The 22,963-nt window shown below is 35.2% G+C and overlaps 1 long non-coding RNA gene across 1 annotated transcript in view; it reads right to left on the bottom strand.

Annotated features, from left to right (window-relative positions):
* The window catches only part of LOC112050320 (uncharacterized), a 39,432-nt gene extending 17,341 nt beyond the window's left edge, over window positions 1–22,091 (bottom strand). Inside the window, exon 1 of the long non-coding RNA XR_008251170.1 lies at window positions 197–22,091. This is a non-coding gene — a long non-coding RNA (uncharacterized LOC112050320). The remainder of the gene's footprint in view (window positions 1–196) is intronic.
* Window positions 22,092–22,963: the final 872 nt, after the last annotated feature.

Raw genomic sequence — 22,963 nt, 5'->3', positions numbered from 1 at the left:
TATGAATTAACGCAAAATATATTTAACTAGCAGATATCGCATAGTTTCCCGTTCCGAGGAAATATGGGGATACAGTATAATCTATGTCACTCGCTAATAATGTGTAAGCTTTTCATTGGTGAAAGAATTTTTAAAATCGGTCTAGTAGTTTCGGAACCTTTTCATAAGAAACAAACGAACTAAAAATCAAACTTACCTCTTTATAATATTCGTTGAGTTGTAAAGGTATTAAGTAAACATTTTTCTTTGGAATCATTGTGCTACGCGCACGAAACCAGAGGGTTGTTATTTTTGCTTGAATACCTAAATAGCAAAATTACATAAAATGTTACAGAATAAAAATAATAATACTATTTAAATCTAACATGAAACTTTATTTTAAAAAAAGTATTGAATGATACTTTGATTTAAAAACATAATAAAGGTACTATTTGTTCACGATTTTAAAATATCCAACCGTTTTTACAGATTTAAGTTTTAAGCCAAATGCAGACCTTTATTCATCAAGGATGAAAGGTAAAAGAGTCGCGGGCGTCCGTTAGTTGTTGAAGCTTTATTTTGCTTGCTAACACATAGGTTCGCAACTGCTAATCAAACGCAAATAGAAGATACATTTTATTTAATATTAATTACAGCAGCTAACAGCATTTACAAAAAAAAACTGTTAAAAAAATGTAACTTGATCCTACGGATTTATAGGATAAAAGCAGGCGTTACTTTGCGGAAGTGCATTATAAATATATAATAATTTATTTATTTTGATATCATCCGCGAAAAGCCGACGAACCCATGCAACAACGTCACCCAGGTCCGACAAAATACTCTCTACGTACGTTTCACCCCGAAACCGGAACATCCTTAGGAGATGTTGACTCTACAACGTATAAAATAAATAAATTATTATATACCTACCCTACGGATTTTTTCAGGACAAATCTAATTACTTTCAATGAATTAGAGGAAGTATATTCCACTTGCGTTGTTAATTACAGGTACAGGTAACGACATAAATTGTGCCTATACTCGCACGGTCCAAAGACTCGGTGATCACTGTCAAACGCTCGGCTCATGGAATTACTCATATGTTAAAATTTGTCAATTGTTGCTCCCCGCGGTGTATATATACACAAACACTACAACTGGGCACAATTAGTTTTGTATGGCGTTTTAACCGACTTCAAAAAAAGGAGGAGGTTCTTAATTCGACGCGTATATATTTTAGTTTGTTGCCTCATAACTTCCTCATTTATTATTATTTTGTCTGAAAGGATATATTTATATACTTCTAGATTGGTCGCATTTAATTTTCATAAAAATCTGTTACTCAAGTAATTTTGTGTTAAAATCAAAATAATTGAAATACCTATGCAGCCGGTCCATTTTTATGTTAAAACGATTATATGAAACGTAAATGTAGTATAAACAGTATAACATGTCGCTGATTTATAGGACACCTGTATATTCCAGTAGCGTGATTAAGGTTTTTAACTAGGGTATGCACTTTATGTAATAATTGTAAAATTCCTTGTCCAACCATGCATTCTGTGGTCCAACATGCATTTTTGCATCTATGAAGTGCACGCCACTGTGTATAATATTTCAAGTTTTTACAAAATATCCATCTTTTGTAAAAGTATACCCCGCCGGTTCGTGGTTGTGTTCAGTTTTACTTCTCATTATAGTGTTGTACTTTGACATGCGGACAAACGCGGTACACTTCTTTGACAGTCTGTTCCGACAAGCGTACCGGATGCCGCCGTCGGGGAAAATGTGGTTCTTGCTGTAAGTATAACCGTCCAGTAGATAGAACTCTAAGCCGCCGACCGCCGTCACTATCTGTCCTAAAATTAGAAATATTTAATAGAAGCAGTGCCGTGTTATATGCAATGGCGTGGCTACCCTGGGGCTAGGTGGTCCAATGCCCCGGGGGCCTCAAGCTTCCGGATTCCTTACCAAAAAATCGCGATCTAACTTAGAAAAGCCTCTGGTTATATGCCGTGATAGCACAGTGGATATGACCGCTGCCTCCGATTCCAGAGGGCGTAGGTTCCAATTCGATCCGGGCATGCACCTCTAGCTTTTCAGTTATGTGCATTTTAAGAAATTAATGAAAAATCATCGTGAGGAAACCTGCATAATTGAGAATTTTTCCTATTATCTACGTGTGTGAAGTCTGCTAATTCGCATTTGGCCAGCGTGGTGGACTATTGGCCTAACCCCTTTCATTCAGAGAGGAGACTCGTGCTCATCAGTGAGCCAAATATAAGTTGTTGACAAATAGAAGCAGAAATTCATTACGAAGAACTAGACGAAGACCCGCGTTTTCAACCGCGTAGTTCCCGTTCCCGTTAAAGTACGGGGACACGCAAAAACGTGGCTTTCTATCGGTAAAAGAATATTTAAAATCGGTTTAGTACATCCAGAGATCCCTGTGGGGTTTACAAACAAACTTCACCTCCTCATAAATTACGTAAGTACATAATTGATTTATGAAGAAAATTAAACTCAAAATATTTACTGCAGTGTATTTACATATATTATGACTTTCAATTTATATTACAAATTAGCGAATACAGGTATAGTCTAAGATCCGTATTAGAAACGACTTCATCCATCTCTTTAAATCCATTAAACAGGTGGATGAAGGAAAAGTGTTTTTATGAAATTTTGTAGATAGGTAACTAAACTAAACTAATTAATTACAAATAATAATAAAAAAGAACTAAAATTATAATTAACTAAGAAAAACAGAGTGCTGCAGATTTCAAGATATACCTGACCGTGTGTGGCTGGCGTAACGTAGGAGCATAGACTGACGAACTTTCAGCATTAAATAAATATATACGGACGAGTTGAGAAACCTCCTCCTTTTCCTTGAAGCCGGTTAATAAAATGTTTCAAGTCTGGCAATCGCAGGCTCCTCTTCACGTCTTCACAAAATATCCATCTTTAGTAAAAATAAATCCCGGCGGCTCGTGATTATGTACAGTATTGCATTTCAATATGACTTTACGTTTGGACAAGCGCACGAACGCCGGACATTTCTTCGACATGCGGTTTCTGCAAGCGTACCGTATCCCACCGTCGAAGAATATCTGATTTTTGCTGTACGTGTATCCATCAAGAAGATAGAACTCTATGCCGCCGACGGACCTCACTATTTGACCTTGAAAATTTTACAACTACAATTAGGTACTTGACACCTGCCTGGTTGGATCAATGGTTAAAGTCTGACCGCTCAAAGATTGCGTTTTTGGCAGGTCGTGATTGAATGGGACAAACGTATCCAATTACAGTTGCCTCGTTATTTTGTCTCATCACTACAAATATAAACAACAAAGTTGGCATAACTTTAAAACAGCGCAGTTTCAAGTGGTTACTTTTAAAACCTATTGTTTTTATATTTGTTAATTGTTAGTAGTTTTAGCCCAAAATTAATACGTTTATTTTAAGTTGACATAATTACTCAATTTTTATTACTCGTTATTAATGTTCAGTCATCAACCCATACTCGGCTTACTGCTTGAACATGAGTCTCCTCTCAGAATGAGAGGGTTTGGGCCCACCACGCTGGCCCAATGCGGATTAGCCCTTCAACGTTTGAGACACGTGACAACCATAACTGAAAGTTGGAGGTGCATGTCCTAAACTGGGCTATCACGGCTCTTCTAACTCGTTATTAAGGATATTTAAAATTTCGCCGTAAATTGTACGCAAGTTCGAATTTACATCGCCCAACCGATCACGAACTGTCAGAAACGCAACCTCTGAGCGGCCAGACTTTAGCCTATGTGGCTTCGGGCCTCTGAAGTAGTCGTTATATAGAAACATTACCACCCGCCCGCCAACCCGTATTCGAGCAGCGTAATGCGTCAAAACTCCATATATCCTCTTCCAACGATCTTTTATTGCCCTCTTCTATGTGTAAGGAGGCCTGGCCCTGACCATTCATTACAAACAATACACCCGTATACAGGTTTCACGATTTAATGATTAATCATTGTTTTAAAATACACAATAGTCCAGAATGATCCAATATAACTTCTTGTTAGATAAAAAAACTACAACTGCAGTAATACACTTTATTGAAAGCCGCGTTTACCTAAAGGTACATGAATTATGTATATTTATAAGTTTGTAACACACGCTACGAACGATCACTATAATATTGACAGTTCATACAGATGTATACTATACCATTGTATTTGTACGTACTTTGAATACATACATGTAGTACGAGATCCGGCATAAAAGTAAAGGTTGCCTGCCTTCAACATATCTGGCAACTGTGGAGTTGCCAGATATAAACAGTTAAGTAATGGTATTTATATATCCTCATCAGTTATTTAGTCGTCTAATATGTCAAATGAAAGGTTACTTTATGCTTTATTTCATTTTATTACTGTTTTAGGTTGCCATTGATCTATACTACAGCCGTTCTTAAGAGCACTGTTTACCAACAAAGAAATTAGAAATGAAAACGTGTGTCATTTCATAACTTATTTATTTTAAATTATGTATGGTTTGTTTATAAAATATATTAACCATATTTAATTGTTCTAAGCTTATTAATCAAATTTATTTTTATTAATTGAAGAACAAGTTAATTATAATTATTATTAGGTGTGAAATGACTTATACCCCCGGTTTTAATTTGTTTATTGGTAAACAGTACTCATCAAGAAAGGCTGTAGTTCATGGGTTCCTAGATTTTGTGTTAACTGTGTTAAGCCTCAATTTAACTAGGCAGTCTATTTGCAATGTGTTACTGTGACATTATCTATCATTTATTTCTTAGCACTAATCAATAACAGATGAGGTATATATTTATAATGCTGGATCTTTGACTAATGGGCTTCTCTCACTGACAAATAAAATTATAAGGAAATGTGAAAAACATTAAATAAATTCTTGGTAATTAATAACAGAATGTTATGTCCAGATAAATACTTTGCACAATATCTCTAAATTTAATTTAATTTCTTAACATTAAAAATGATTTTATATGAACTTTTTTTTTTATATTTTTAAGTCAAAATTATAAGTTAGGTATGTTATACTATCTAGCCACATATTTGAAGAACAAGCACGAACCTACTTATTAATAAGAAAAACTACTAGAGCTTAAATATGTTACTTTGCTGAATATATATAGTGTATAGGTAGGTATACACTGTACATATTTAGCAAAAACGGAGAATTACTGATAAAATAAAAATGTTTATTTTTAATAATAAGCTAAAGGCGAAAGGCAAAATTTTCTTTTTTAAATTTCGAATTCCTATTCTACAAAACTTTATCAATAATAATGTATTTGAAAAAGATTACAATATCATTATAGCTTATATTATTTTTAATCTTAACTAATTTATAATCTTTAAAATAGAATAACTTTTATATCTATTTTGAATTCAACAAGAAATTCAAATATATTATTAAGTATACAAAAAAAATATATAAAAGAAATAAAATTGACAGCGAAACAGCACACTGGTCTATTTCAACGTCCAAAATTGAAAATACAACACTGCTCAAAAAAAATTGTCATGTTTTAAAAACGTTGTCGTGTGAACACATATACTTGGAAATGCATTTGTTGTATTTGAACGTTTTTTAATGTTTGTTAAAAAAACTCTCGTAAGAATGAGGGCTAAGCCAAGTATATGTTCACACGACAACGTTTTTAAAACACGACGCCTTTTTATTGGACAGTGTTGCATTTTAAATTTTGGGCGTTGGAAATAGATCTAACTTTATACACGCTACGCCCGCCAACGCTTTTAACGCGTCGCTTTTTTTAACTCTCGTACGAATGAGGCCTTAGAAAAGTAAACATTACAGTACTCTAGTAAATATTAATCTTCAAATTCCTCAGCTTGTACATCGAAATGATACGGGAATTTAGGGTTAATACGCACATAACCCTCGGGTGTCTTCATGTATTTTAGCGGTTCGTGGCTATGTTCGGCCGCGGCTGCAGTCGAAGTGATCCTGTTGTCCTTGTCAACATGCACGTGCGCTTTGCAGTTCTTGCTGTGAGCGCAGGAGCAGGTAAATCTTGACCCTCCGCCACGTGTTTTACCACTTTTCGAGAATGTGAACTTTTTATACAGAAGCAGTTTAGTCCCGGACGCCAATTGGATATATTTCGCGATTTCTGTAAAATCATTATTTGGTTAGTTGTAATAATCGAAACTTTTTGTTATCTCGTTATGTTAACTTAATAGTCCAGTCAAATTAATCCTTAAAATAGTAGTAACGTTAGATAGAGCTAAAAATTGGTACGAATGCTCAGAATACTATAAATGAATTGTGAAAAGTCCTGGATTGTAAGTCATTAAAACATTTTAAATAGACATACTGCTGTTTGGAAAAATCAAAGTTTTTTCAATATACCTACTCTCTGGCTGATAAGGTAAAGCAATTCAAATACTCGAACTGACTGAATGAGATGTTCTTTTGCTAAATCCTATTATTTTAAACATATAATCTTATGTCACATAAAACGCAATACTCAAAAAGAAAATGGCCAGTTAAATAAACACATTTAATATCAGATAATCGTACTATTACAGAGTTTGTACAAAACATCACGATCTTTGAATATTTGGCTTTCGAGCTGATAAACAAAGGAATAAAGGTACGTGAATTTGAACTCGGAATTATCTTTCCCTAGAGAATTAGGGAAAGATAATCGCAATTCTATCTAGGCGATTTTTCAAAATCCAAAAATAATGAATTAGCATTCGTTAGCAAATATGTAGCTCTTCTATCTTTTACCTAAATAGTAGATTTTCCAAAAAAATCCATAGGTAAGTATATTATTATTAATAAGAAACATGAATCGTATCGAATAAGATAAGAGATGTTTTATAATAGTGAAGTATTTAAAAATAACACAACCCTATGAGTTGAATCACATTAATCTGATAACAAAGATTTTATATTATAGACATGTTACGTACCTACAAAATCACCACAAATGTGATCTGAATTTAGCTTCTCTACTGAGCGCACACATGTACAATTTTGTGTTAACTTACAGTATATATTTATGCAAGTATATATAGTTTTTACACTTCTTGAACACACTATAGACTCGACATTGTAGACAATATTTAGGTATTATTATTTTAAATAACGTTGTTTACAATGCGACTAAATGAAATGAAGTCAAGCCTCGAAAGCCAAGTCAAGTCGTAGCCTCTTTTGTCCGGCTCAGTTTCGATGCGCTAGCTAGCTAGCTAGTTTGTCCGGCTTAGTTTCGATGCGCTAGCGACATATCTTATAGTATAAAATCTTTGTCTGGTAATCAGAATCATGTTCAAATATGTTTATTTATTAATGCATTCGGTGAACACAATATTAAAAAAATAGTACCTACTCTAAAACAAGGAAAATATTATGACATAAACAAAAATAAACTTTTCAAAACTATTACAAAATAAAAAAAAAAAACTTAAAATCACTGTCATAGTAGGAACAAGTAGTAGCAACGATTACTGACTAAGAAACATGTAGTAAGAATGCATATACATATGAATCGTACGGAATAAGAATAAGAGACGTTTAATATTAGTAATAATATATTTAAAATTAACAACCCTAAGACTTGATCCAACATGTTTATTAATTAAAGCATTCTTTGAACACAATATTTGGAAAAATAGCAAATACCTAAACATATTATGGCACTTTTTAGTGACATGAACAAAACTAATACTAACCACAACTAAATCTTAACTTTTAAACTCATAATACTTTCATAGTAGGAACATAACAACAGTAGAAATCGTTACATAAAACTCAATAATGGCCTTGCCAAATATTTCGAACAACAACTCGGAAAAAAGTAGTAAGAATTATTAAGGAATATTAAAAAAACAACAAAATGAAAATTTCTATCAAAATCAAAACACAGTCGTTTCAAATATAGTTAAAAAAACAAAACTAAAATTACTTGGCGAATCAGTGATATTTAAGTAAACTAGCGGACGCCCGCTACTTCGTCCGCGTGAAATTTAGTTTTTCACAAATCCCTCGGGAACCATGGATTTTTAATAGTTTATTAAGTGTAAATCCAGAGTAAAATATATTTCCATTCTAAATTTCTGCCAAATCGGTTCAGTAGTTGCGGCGTTAAAGAGTAACAAACATCCAAACATACATCCATAGAAGCTCGGTAGGTACTTTCCATTCTTGGAATGTGCCAGCCTCTGAGTATCAAATTTACTCGTATCACAAGTCCCTAATGTTTAGGATTAGTTACCAACCGAGGAATTTAATATTAAGTACATACATACAAGGACTATGTTATTGCATTCATTTTACGTAAAACGCCATAATGTGAAATCTTAAGTCAACATATAAAAAAAATAAAATATTGGCTAATTGTACCATATTGGTATTACTGGTAATACGCATGATTATAAAATACACGTAATTATATATTTTATAATTAAAAAGGAAAAAGAATCAGTCAAAGAAACATTAAAAAAATAAAAAATAAACTGTTAAGGTGCGTACGGATAGCGCGTAGTCAGTTTACGCGTGTCCGGAACGTCATGTCCATACTTGCAGCGATAACTTGGCAACTTCGTTCGTAACACTGTAGCGATGAATGAAAAACCCACGACTGATGCACGTCATTTCCCCGCACGCATGATTTCACACCGCGCTGTCTTTCCGCCCGTCGCCCGCATATCATGGGAGTATTATCAACGAACTTGCTAGACTTTACGCGTACACTCTTGGAGAATGCGTATCGTTGAAATGAAAAAAAACAGTAAATATTTTTTTAAGTCCACGTCCATTCGCAGCATGCGCTTGTTACGTACTCAGATAAGATGTGCGTGCACGTCTTTCGTTGACATAAAATTGTGCGTTCTTTAGTATGGAGGGGCCCATCAAATGATTCATATCGATGGCTGTACGCGTATCCAATGTACGCATGGACAGTGTTTCTCAACTACGCGTAACACAGAAACGCGTTATCCGTACACATCTTTAGAAGACGGACTAATCTTTGTAGTTGTTGTCAAAGTCCTCAAACTTGTAAATAGAGACTCTTCTTTGTCTTCACGTACTCCAGCGGATGATGATTGTGTTGTGTTTCTGTGATGATAATATCGTCCTTGTGAACAAAAACGTGCGCCCCGCAATTCTTACTGTCCAGACATGAGCAGCTATATTTCCAAAATCTCCAACCACCTCTATAAATGACACCGCTTCTGAAGTATGTGTATTCTTCGCAGAAATGCAATTTCGATGGAATGATGAAATTTGCTAAAATGAAACGTTTCTTTTAAGTTTTCTTTTTTTATCTGAGTCCCTGATTCTTCAAATGAATATAGGGAAATAAGGTAGTTCTCTAGTATACGTAGAAATTTGCACTACAACAACTGCGTTAAAAGCCAAGTGTGTTTTCGATGGTCTCAGAAAATCATGTTGCTACTTTCGTTTACTCTTGTTTTAAGTTTTCCACAGCACAAATTATATAAAGTACACTATTAGGTTGCCAAGTTAGGTTGCCAAATATAATGAAGTTTAACTATATTATGTGTTTTGTATAAATGTTAAAATAAGACAACATTTCTTAATAGTTACTTATTATATTATGTGTTTAGCAAATAGTTTCTTTTAAAATTTTCAAATCAATTAAACTTTACTATCAAAGGATAATTTTAGGTATAATTTTTCTCCTATGGTTCCATATGTGGATATACGGTGGCTTGACAAGTCCGATAAAAATTAATGAAGCAAAAATTGTTGTAGTTTAACAGTCTTAGGGTTCATTTATACGAGCGACAACTCTACCGACGATCGCAGTCAACTGCAGTCAGCGACGTCTCGGCGGCAGCCAACGGTAGTTGACTGCAGTCGGCGAAGTCTCGGTGGCTGCCAATGGCAGTTGACTGCAGTCAGCGACGTTGCGCGGCAGGCGAAAGCGCGTCCTAGACTGCAGTCGACTCTCATCGGCGGTCGACGGCGGTCGCCCATTGCCATCAACTTCCGTTGACTGCCGCCGAGACATCGCTGCCTGTATTCGGCGACGCCCTCGCCTGCCGCCGACTGCAGTCGTCGGTAGCAGCTGCCGCTCGTGTAAATGAACACTTACCAATCCACCCTAGCATACAGTCCACCGTGCGTTCTCATAAACTTCTGCGGAGGGTGATTGTGTTCTGCGTTACTATAGATGATGACGTCATCCTTATTAACGTGAAGGTGAGCTTTGCATTTCTGCTTAGAGTAACAAGAGCAAGTGTATCTGTTGCCGCCGTCTCGGATAGTTCCGCTCTTGAAGTATGTGTAGTTGTCATACATAAGGAGCCTAGAGCCTCTGGTCAGTGTGATATAAGTTGCTAAAAGAGAGATCATAACACATACATATAGACTTGTGTCAATATAGTCTGACTCACAGATGTTTTTTTTTTTTTGGAGTTTACTTCTTAAGAATCGATTTTTCATATATAGCCCCCGGTATGAAAAAATATGGGCAGTAAAATTCGATGAACGAATGACAGCGTTACGTTTTTTGTGCGCAACCTATTCTGCGCGCGCCTCAGACCAATTATAGAAGGACCTGTATCGCACTCATAGTCACAAACAAAATTGTCGGTCATTTTCTGAGGAAAACGAGCTTAGATTTGGTATATATCTTATACTAAACTAGAAGTTTTGTCCGTTTTTTACACCATTCAACTAAACAAAAAGGTATTTTTACGGAGCTCTTTAATCGACGAATGCGTTTACAACTATTTAACATCGATTCTGTAGAGACAGCTTTTATAATCGCATTAGATCGTCGATCATATAGTTTGACAGAAAAGTAACACCTAGCGAGGCTGGTCCTATACAATAGTTGGTCTGAGGCGCGCGCACGCCGCGGCTTGCTGCTCCTCGGTTGCGCACCTTTCACTTTTCAGGCGTAGGTATTGATACGTACATAGTGTATGCTGAGGGGCAACATACAACTATTAAGACAGTCGATCTATAAGAGTAAACTCCATTCGTGCGTCGGAGATGACACACCCTTTTTTTTGGCTAGCTTTATTTAACAGCCACGGAAATGTATGTACAAGGTGTCATTTGATTCGAAACAATATGTAAAACTTACAATTTAGTGAAAAATTAAAAAAAAAGGTTAGTTTTCTTCAAATAGACTTGAAAATTAATAAAGAATTTTAGTTAATTAACATAAATGATTTAATTTCAAGGTTAATAACATAATTTATCGATAATAATTTAAAGACGACAAGCTTACCGTATATTTGTCATTTCATTTACTTCAAAACTCATGTATTGGTAGTAAAATAAAAACTACTGAGTAAAAATAGATGATAAGATTTTATATTAGATAAAATAACTATAACATAAGTTATAATTTCAAAAGACGCAAGTGCAATTCATTTTGTCACACAATATGAAACACGCACAATAATACTCGTATTCATTTACAGATTCTGTTATAACAACATTTATTTTAATTGTATAACAAATAAACATTAAAAATAACATAACCTGATATAATTTTATTACATTTTATGTTACAAAAAAATATAAATTAAAAGATCTTGTGCGCTATTTGTGGTGTAATACTTTGGTAAAATCTAGATTGAAAAGAAACAGACATTTACGAAAATAAAATTACCAAAGAGAATATTGTCTACTTAGTCAACATCTTAGATTTCACTAACATACACAATAATAAAATTGGGTAAGGTTTCTTTAGTTGTACCCCTAATATAAGGAGATAACACTGTAATATTACTTACAAGTAAGACGGCGTCGGTAGAAACCGAAAGGGGTGTGGATTTTCATCCTCCTCCTAACAAGTTGGCCCGCTTCCATCTTAGATTGCATCAGGTGAGATTGTAGTCAAGGGCTAACTTGTAAAGAATAATAAAAAAAAAAAAAATTAAAAAAAAGAATTTGAGAAATCTCACCCAATATTGCTTATTGAAAATATTATTGTGTGTGGTCTTTAAACAACTTCATTAAAAGCCAAAAATTATTTTTTTTAAATGACTAAACCTAGTATCTAGTAAGGTAATTACATTTATTTGTTTTTAAGGCAATGCAAATCAAATGACTACTGTGATATGTAATTAACATTCAATTGACATAAATATGAAGCACAGTATAACAATAATTCATAATTTAAAAATTATATTAAAAATAAATCACAGATAATTTTAACATCAATCACTAAAAACGACTAGAATTTTTACACAGAGATCGATTGAGATCATAGGAATATTAAAATTATGGTCACTTTATTACATCTAAATCTATTATATCTAAAAAACAATCTTAATACATATTGCAATTCACTCACACGTGTCTCTGGTTTGTTTCATCGTGTCTACCTGTGACTATGTAATTGTGTTTTTGCTTACATATTCAAATATTAAAAGCACAAAAAAAAAGAAACGCCAGTGAGTGAATTTCATGGACTGTATTTAAAATTAAGCAAATAATTTTTATCTTAGAAAACAAATATGGAAAGTTAAAAAAAAAATAGGAAATAATTGTATAGGTACTCTATTCTTAAAACTTTATGAAGCTCTACATTAATTACGTATATACGTGTGCAATGGCCCTTCTAAAGCCAAGTATTCACTAATATACATCTGATTCGAATACCTGGAACATGATTCGACTACTAAGAGGAATCAAATCACAGCTAATGTTAAAGTGAAAAGGGGTGTGGATTTTCATCCTCCACCTAACAAGTTAGCCCGCTTCCATCTTAGACTGCATCATCACTTACAATCTGGTGAGATTGTAGTCAATGGCTTAACTTGTAGATAATATTGTAGAAAAAAGTACAATATATATTAAGTACTGATAAATCGTAAAACATGATTCAATATTCATTTTTGTTTCTGAGACATAAAATAACAGATACGACAATTTGTATTAGTAACAATAACAACAAAATGTATATTAATGAATACGTGTCTTCACCATCTTATCAATAATAAAAATCAATATACGAAATAACGTAATATACATTTCCCTGGACAGAAAACTAAATATATTTTATAATACTTTTAATAAAAATAAAAAATAACACATCAGTTAGCACAGACATCATTCAACAGTCTTTCACTATAACCGCCATCACTAATAGCACCAAAACGTGATATAAGACCACTCTACCCATATCTCGGCTCAAAGGCATAGTGAGAATTTATGTGAGACATACCAACATCTATTGCATTTTGTGATTGTGAAAAGGAATTCTTCGGTAGAGTCGTTAAGGTGAGTACTGACTGGCATTGGGGACTATCGGCCGTTTTCTATAACTTATCCAAGATTACGGATAGATAGCTATCCTCGATTAACAGTAACACTCAAACTATCTTTACATAGTCAAACTATCTGTCAGTAGGTTATTGAAAAGCAGATAAGAACAAAAAGATAGTAAGCGAAATGGCGGATAGATAGGTTATTGAAAACGGCGGTAAGTCTAGATCCTGCACGTTTTTACAGTAAATGTTTTAACAAATAAATAGTCGCATATACGTTGTACACCGAACCGTTTACACGGCAGAATACTGCAAAAATCTAGCCTAGAGTTCGCAGCGGTTTTAAATGTAATTACTCGCTTTTTGCCTCTTATGATTGTTCAATAAGTTTTAGCTTTTCAATAAAATTTTTGATCTCGTTTAACTTCTTTTTCTAAGAAGAATGTAGTATTTCACAGATGAGTAACCCATCAAAGTAATGTTGATAAAAACCTTACGAATATATTTAACAGAAAACTTTACTAACTAAAATAATATTAATCAACGAATTTTCATAAGGCCATCAAGTGGAGACAATGTATAGCTTTAAAAAGGTACATAGCTCGAGTGCATATTGGCAAAATTCGAGTCTCTTTAGAGATAATTTTATCAAACATTACTTCCACTGACTAGTAAACGCCATAACGTGCTCTCCGAAGCTAAAGTCAGCCACTGACCATCAAGTGCCACACATGCCTGCAGCACTAACGGTTTGACAGCCGATAAAACTGATGACGCGCTGCAGGCATGTGAGCTTACTTGATCGTCAGTGGCTGATATAAGAATAACGTGATTGTAATGTGTAGGTAGGTACAATGTACATAAATAGGTTTTCTTTAACTATGTGTACTGAGTTTCATTTAATAGCAAGCCGGATGCGTGTGTACCATGTTACTCCTTACGATAGTGAGATCATCAGCCAGATGGAGGTACGCCTTGCACCGGTGCCACCTGTTCTTGGTGCATCCCCACCTGAAGCCGCTGCGTGTGCGGCTCTGCTTGTAGTACGTAAAGTTGTCGTACACCAAGCGCTCCTTACCGCGTGACGTCATGAATATGTTTACTGAAATGGAATATCAACGTGGACTATTGTTCTCTGTAGATACATTGTATTAAACACTATGTGAGATCATTATCAATAACATCTGATAGTATCACCCTAAGCTCTCTAACCCGTATATATATGAAAACTTTAAGCTCCAAATCCAATTCTGGAGGAAGACCTTAAAATAACAATTGTCGTCGACATTCCTCGGACGCGTACTAAGCGGTTAAGTACCTCTTTCCTTATACGCACTGCAAATATGTGGAATGCTCTTCCAGCTTCTGTTTCCCCCACCACATATATCTTCAAGTCAAGAGTGAATAGGCATCTTCTAGGCAAGCGCGTTCCACCATAGCATACATTACCGTTTACCGTCAGGCGTGATTGCAGCTAAGCGCTTGCTTAAACAAACAAAGGGCATCTCATAATGGCAATGATTACTGAGTAAAGATAATACCGTCAGAATGACATGACTACTTTAGCTTAGCTAAATAACTGCAAAAAGTGAGCTAGTTATACTAAGCTTTAGAGTACTGTGATTTATTACTAATTGATGACTTAATCAATTTAAAAGCTTTTACCACGTCATTTGATCATGATTAGCGAATACCCGATTTTTTCGAATAACTTTTATACCTTACGTCCGATTTTAACGAAAATAAAATAAAGCTTCATTCTAAAAATGTTAAAGCATGCTTCAAGCTTAGCTTACTACTATCAAAGACCGCTATGGAATTCGTTCCATTACTCTATGATTGTTGCTTGAACAAATATGTAAAAAATCAAAATATTTTTTTTTCTGAGGTCTGTATTAGGTACGTATCTACCTATATAGTAAGCTCTAGAATCGAAAAAAAAATTGTAAAATAAATTTACGAACTTTTACGATTTTGGAGACGATTTCACTTATTATAAGATGGCCACTTACATAATTTTATCACCATCATCATCATATCAGTAAATTCACGTTCACTGCAGGACATAGGCTTTTTGTAGGGACTTCCAAATATCACGATCCTATGCCGCTTGCATCCAGCGAATCCCGGCGACTCGGTTGATGTCGTCAGTCCATCTGGTGGGGGGACGACCAACACTGTGCTTTCTAGTTCGTGGTTGCCGTTCCAGCAGACCTTGACTTGAGACCCCAAAGTATATCTGCTCTGCGAACTATGTGCCCCACCAATTGCCACTTCAGCTTCGCGACTTATTGAGCTATGTCGGTGACTTTGGTTCTTCTGCGGATCTCCTCATTACATAATTAAGATATCATCAACTGCGGACACGAGCTGCTTTATTTGGTTTTGGTACTATAGGTATTTGTATTGATGCTAGATATCGATTCACATATATATGGACTATTTCCAAAAATAAATATTGAAAAAAAATCCTCTCCAAAAATGTTCTAATTTAGCTTGCCATCTGAACTAAGCAAAATACCACAGATTGTAAACAGAATTGTAAAAAAAAAATTGTGTTGAAACTGGTGTATTCTCCGAGTATCCAAAAAAGTTTAATGTTGGTAATTTTATGGCTTTTGATAAAACTTTGTTGCCGATATACGGCAGGCGTCCACATCATACGCATCGCATCACACGGATTTTATGTAAAAGAAATCATAACGCCTTTGCAGTGTGCTTTTTATTACGAAAAACTCTGTCCCTCTGCGTTTAGCATTCTCTGAATGCTAAATGTCGTCTTTTATTTTTAGCCGCTCGTTGCTTACCTGTTCCGAAATATCGTACCAGATTTTTTCTTTTAGATTCTGCTTTATTTTCTGGATTGTTTTTATTATTAATAGATAATAGATAGCGTTGTAAAAAAAAAATTTTATTCCTATTTATGTAATTAACTTATTATTTTCGTTCTGCCTCTTCTCGTTATTCGTTTCTCAGATGCTTTAGATATACCAATTTTATGGTACATATATATATATATATATCTAAATAATTTATCCTTTTCGTTCTGTCTCTTTTCTTTATTTGTTCCTCAGATCATTTAGATATAATCTCTTGCAGCCGTTGATGGATTAATAATTTTCAGGGGTCTAAACTACAGGTATGAAGTCGAACCGATATGCTCTTGAAATACCTTGATTTTAACTTTTAAGGGCTGGAACATTTGAACGTGGTAATCACGCCTTGGAGTGTGCTTTTAATTTGGAGAAGTCTTGCTCTCTCTCTCCGTCTAGCGTTCGCAGATCGCCATTTCTTTTTTAATGCTCGATGTTTACGTGTTCCTAAATCTTGTGCTAAGCGTTTCTTTGCATGGTATCTTTCTAGATCTTTTCTTTTGGTTTCCTTTTCTGGATTGTTTTTAAGCCGTTCCCGGTATCGTCGCTGCCGCTCAGCAGGCGTTAAAGGCTTGTTCTTAGCGGGAACAAATAAACCTTTAACAATGTTTTAGGATTATCTATTATTACTACGACTAGAACACGACAACGATTAATGTCCCCGCCCAAGTCGGTTAAACCTCAAACGCAGCTATTTTGGGTACTGATTTTACATATCAACAGTGTTTCAGATAACATGCGGGCCACGATTTGGATTCATCTGTTTTATATAAAGCTACTTATAGATTTTTACAACAGAAATCTAATAGGCAGATGTTGGAAAGAAAACCATTCTGTTACCAGAAATTATAGAGTCTTTATTTTCTAACCCTAGATAGCCAACGGGGGACATACTACGTTTAAGCTTCAGTAGCTCAACTTAAGTGGTGATTCGATCCCCGCCCCGTTGGACTATTGTCGTACCCACTCCTAATACAGTCTTATTCGACTAGTTGAAGGGGAATGGGAATATTGGTCATATTAAAAAAAATATACAGCAAATATTCTTTAAAAAATGCTTACTATCCGTCGGCACAATGGGTAGGTATGTATATAAAAAAAAGTATTTTGCACCACAAAAAAATATAAACATAAACATATTTTCTGTTTTAAGGTAAATGAAAACAAAGTATTTGAATTTTAAGTTTTAATTATTAAATTATATATTTTAATAAACTTACCTCACCCCAATCCCCAACTATAACGAAAATGAGATTCCTAGAAAAATTAGCACAATAAAAATTATTTTATTTTTCATTAGCGCATGTAACACAAAAGTCAATTTTATGTTCGCCACATATCGCTACTTTACAAATTGCGCAAACACTTTTTGTCATACGCTTTTTCTTGTAGTGGCACTTCCCACACGTTCTTCGTTTGCGTTTTTCTCCTCCCGAGGAAGTCGATGGTTCGCACTCTTCATGTTCTGGTCCTCCCAGAGGAGCCTGACTTGATCTACCCGTTGACTGCTGATCTAAGTTAGTAGACGGGTGTGCTGAAATCAGGCTCTTGATTTTATCTTTCCCCAGCATTGACATCTTGATTTTGATCAACCTTATCTTTAACCGTGGCTCTGCAAGTTGAAAATGTAGAATTTTCATGAAGCGTCTGCGAGGATTTGCTGGTGGTGGTGGTATGGAGGAATTCTACCCTTTAGCGGTAGCCCAGCCCTTGTCGGTTTTTACCTCGTCCGATCCTCTGAGGCAGTTGAATGAGGTTTCTGGTGTCTTACTAGGGCATGACGTAGATAAAATAATGTTATATAGCTGAGGACAAGACGTCTCGAGGTGTACGTACATGAGTTTCTTCGGAATCAGATAGTTCATAATTCTAGTCACTATCGTCTTCTTCCACAAAATCTTCCATGGTTTATGAGATTCTATGCACTACTACCGCGGAGACCTCGCTGGCGACTGAGTTGAGCCGAGATGAAACATTTTCAGCGGTATTTCTGTGCGATGCCCGTCGAATCGGCGAAGGTTAGCTATCTATTTAGGGTTAATGGTCGTTTAACCGACTAATTCGATGTAATTTGTATTTATTTTGAAACTTGTTAGACATTATTCATTAAAAGTTGATGAATCTGATAGGGTATAAGAAACAGAACGCTAAATCCTAACATATCTTCCACGTGATTATGAAACACGACTATCTCGTGATATTAGGTCGGAGTATGCCCGACTACTTCGACTATACGTTCCACGTGCCTTGCGGACACGTATGCACGGATGAAGGTGTTGGCATTTAAGGGGGGTTTAGGTATTCATCTAGATGAATGTATATATGTAGGTATGTGACAACAACGTATGGTGCACACACACCTAGAGGCGGCTCCTATCAGAATTTTATTGCTTGTATAAAGTGTAACTTTGCACGTACTATAATCTTCCTATACCCGAACTGTATCAACCCTGTGCAAGGTGGTGAAAATGCAAGAAATCTGATATAAAAATAAACTTTATAGGCATTTTTTTCTTTTTTATGGTGACCTGCCTTCATCATCGTCATACTAAACACTTAGGTAGAAAAGATTTATTATTGGGCGAATTGTAGCGATGTTATAGACAAATCATTGGTCTCTGAATGTGATTTTTGATGATATTCTGGTTAAATTACATTTATGCCATTTTGCATAAACGGCAGCAAGCAGTACAGGTGTTACAATATTTAAAAAATATTAAAGCCAGTACTTTTGAAAACATTAAATATATTCAAATAATTACAAACTATAAAAATTATGCGTAGGTTTTCGTTTCTGTAACAATTAACCTACTATTATTACTGAAGCGCTATCCTGTAACAACTATTTTGTAACTCGACAGAGTGAGTTTCGAATTCGTATGTATCCCTGTGTGATTAATTTTATTTTTTATGTTGTTTTCGTAATGTTGTTTTTAGCAACGTATATAATTTTTAGTGTTGTGGAAATAAGAAGCTTCCTATTTCTTTGAATAACAAATTGTAATATAGCTAACCAGGGCATACAGAGTGTTCGGTTTCATATTTTGATATAAGAACCGTCGCGCAACCTCATCAGTCTTGTAGGCGGATGGGTATGTTCGAAGGGCGGTTGGAATATCAAGTTGTGGTCACAGTCCAGGTGGACGTAAGCTGGACATGACCGATTCCGTGTGCAATCCCAGCGATACGCCGCACCCTTTCGAAGCAGTGTGTGCCTGTAAAATGTGTACTCGTTGTGAAGATACAACCACTTTTTTCCGCATAGTATGAGGGTACCTAGAAGTAATATTAAAATTTAAGGATGGACATAAAGAAGATGTTTGGAGGCCATTGGATCAGCTTCTACCTTCACAAATAAATAATGATGTTAACAATTGTAGATTATTGTAATATTGTGTGATTTTTTGTTTAAAAGAGCAACTGTTGAGTTTCTTGCCGGCTCTTGTCATCAGAACCTGCCTTCCGAATCGGTGGTAGAGTTACAGATAGTCAAACTTGACGTTTCAAAACTGCTTGTAAACTAAGCCTACTTGAAATAAATTAATTTTTAATTTGAAGGTGTAGTGTAGTATTGAGTGATATGCATTATAAAAGTGGGCACTGTGGCTACATAGAATAATCATATAGTAAATTGACGCAGAAAATATTCACTAGAAGACCCAATTGTTCAAAATAAACTCCAAAATTGAAGCTCTCTCAGTTCAACAACTCAACTCCAACTACGTACCAAAAGCCTATATAAAGATTTACGAGTAAATCTAAATAATAGAAATCCATAGAGAAATCCATTGCATAGAGAAATCCAATGTGAAAAAAATCAATTTAACTTTTAAATCCTTTTATTTTTAAAATTAAACCATCGTCATTTGACAATTTTTTTTAATCATCAACAACTTGAACGCTGCGACCTCGACTGTAAGAAATATAACTCCTATAGTCTAATGTAGTCTCCGTTAGCGAGTCTGTGTAATTGGAGGCGGGTGTCCATGACTGATCGGCGCAACATGCAGTACTTCGTGCTGGTGGTTCAGATGGACGTACACTGGGCATTTGATGTGCTGCGAGCAAATCCAACGGGTAGCGGTACCTTTAAGCTATTCTTTGAGAACGTATAGCCGTGAAGGAGGTACATTCGCTTCCCGTTCGTGAATTGTATCAGTTTTCCTGGAGTATTTGAACATAAAAAAGTCTGCTTTAGACTACACGACTGAATAAATAAATAAATAAAATAAATAAATAAATGTACTTAAACAATACACATCACTATCTGGCCCCAAAGTAAGCATACAGAGTAGCTTGTGTTATGGGTGCTAAGATAGTTGATATTACAATATTAATATACAATTATATACTACATATAAATAATTATATAATGTATAAATACACTCAGACACTGGAAAACACCCATGCTCATCACACAAATATTTTCCAGTTGTGGGAATCGTACCCACGGCCATGGATGCAGGAAGCAGGGTCACTAGGGGCAGGAATACTTCGTTAGCTCTTCAGTAATCATTCGCACGAGTGTTTTCTTAACGGACGTTAGCGCTCAAACTTTACCTCGTTATAATATTAGTCAAGAAGTATAGACATTTATTTTAAAACAACATAATGCTGAGTTTCTTGCTGGTTATTTTCGAAAGAATTGGCTGTCCGAAATCGTGGTAGAGTAACTATTAACTGAATGCATAAGCATGTTTGTCAGTGAGTATTTCGTTGATAAATGTATGCCAACGTTAGGAAAAAGTCAAGTTCAAGTTTAATTCTTACTCAATTTCATATTATTTAACCGTGAACTTGATTTTCAATAAAATAATAAGGATCTATTGTATTAATCTATGAAAGAAAATAGTGAAACTCTTCGTCGTCATCAACCCATATTCGGCTCACTGCTGAGCTCGAGTCTCCTCTCAGAATGAGAGGGGTTAGGCCAATAGTCCACCACGCTGGCCCAATGCGGATTGGCAGACTTCACACACGCAGAGAATGAAGATAATTCTTTGGTATGCAGGTTTCCTCACGATGTTTTCCTTCACCAATTGAGACACGTGATATTTAATTTCTTAAAAGCACACAACTGAAAAGTTGGAGGTGCATGCCCCGGACAGGATTCGAACCCACACCCTCCGGAATCGGAGGCAGAGGTCATATCCACTGGGCTATCACTGCTCGAAACTCTTAACAATAGTAAAATGTATAAAAATAAAAAAAAACTATCTTTTTGTTTTAATTGTTTAAAATTTTGTTTTTACATTAATTTTCTTTTAATAATTTACAAGAACTGGATTTTTAATACATTTATTATTGTTGACTAATCTCTGTCATTACTGGCATTGATTATATTCAATAAAATTCATTTTTAAAATATTTATGGGCAAAAGACCTCTATTTATATTATATTTATTTCCCTTTCTATAATTAATCTTTGGTACATATTACTTAACTAAATACTAATAAAAATTGGTTATGAACCAAATAAAATCACATTGAATTGTATTTACAAACCAATAATCACAGATTTCGCTAAGAACATACTCTTAATATGCTACAAATTACAATGCACTGCATGTAACCTTATGCTAATCACTCGCCATCTTAAATCTGCACGAATTTTATGCACATCCCGACCAACACACGATCAGTTTCATCGGATGTCCTGCCTTTAGCGCTGCAGGCACGTGGACTTATTGGATGGTGAGTGGCTAGCAATACTAACCCAATCAATCAATAACCCTTAATGTATCTTGGCGGCAGAATATAGTATGACGTACTCGTAGGTAAGCAAGCAAAATTGTACTCTATTGTTTCACATGTATAAATAAATACTTTGTATATCTTTTATGTGTGAAGTAGTACTTTTCTTGTTGATATTATAATTAGTCCCAATTGTTAAAGAGTAAAGTTTTAAGTAACCATTTCATATTCCTTTGGCGTTATGATTTCTTGTACGAACAATTTTACGAATAGACATTCAATTATTATTAATCCTAATCTTGAAGTAAGTTCCTTTATCTGTTCGCTGCAAAAAAGGAGGTTCGTGGGTATGTGAATATTTTGGCCAAAAGGTGATCTTTTCCTTCTCGTCCAAATGCACATAAACAGAGCACTTTTTGCTTGTGCATCTCCATCTAGCAGCGAGACCCTTGCGTATGAGTTTCTGCTTGTAAAACGTGTGTCCATCTAGTACATACAGACGTTTGCCATTCGTGAAATCACACAGTGTTCCTGGAGACCGAAATACATATATTTGTTAATGGTTAATAAGAATAAAAAACATCGTAAAGACATCCTACCATCGTCGGATGAAACAGCACCCCTAGCCAAGTAGCAGGTCGATTCTCTTTCATGTAATTCCCATACATTTTTCTAGTTTTGGAAGCGTTAGCGATTTTTGAAAGTGAATCAACGTCCACTTGGCTAAAGGGCAGGGCGGAGTCCTTATTAGGTGGGTTGGAGTAGATGATACGCGTTGACCTGTGGTAAACAAGCTACGTAGTGTGCAAGACTTGACCTTTATCACCGCGAGCCGTATTACCACAAAACGCAACAAGTCTATGACTTCATGCTAGAGACACTCATCGTAAGATCGCATTAATGCCGCCTTGTGGAGTTTGTACAGAATTTGGAGGCACGTCGCGACTATCACTGCGATTCTCTCGTCCATGGAGATGGCGCTGAAAAGGCTTTCGTACTAACTGACCGATAAAGCTAAAAAGTTCAGCAGTAATCAGTTAAATGCATGAGACTACAGTTATTATGACTACATATATATCAAACTTGCAAGCCTTCATTTACTCTTAGCTTACTGGGTTGTATTTGAAGGTGTGCTGAAGACTT

Source organism: Bicyclus anynana, chromosome 10, assembly GCF_947172395.1.
Source record: "Bicyclus anynana chromosome 10, ilBicAnyn1.1, whole genome shotgun sequence".
NCBI lineage: Eukaryota > Metazoa > Arthropoda > Insecta > Lepidoptera > Nymphalidae > Bicyclus > Bicyclus anynana.
The sequence above is the reverse complement of the archived record's forward strand: the minus strand, read 5'-3'. Positions and strand labels throughout refer to the sequence as shown.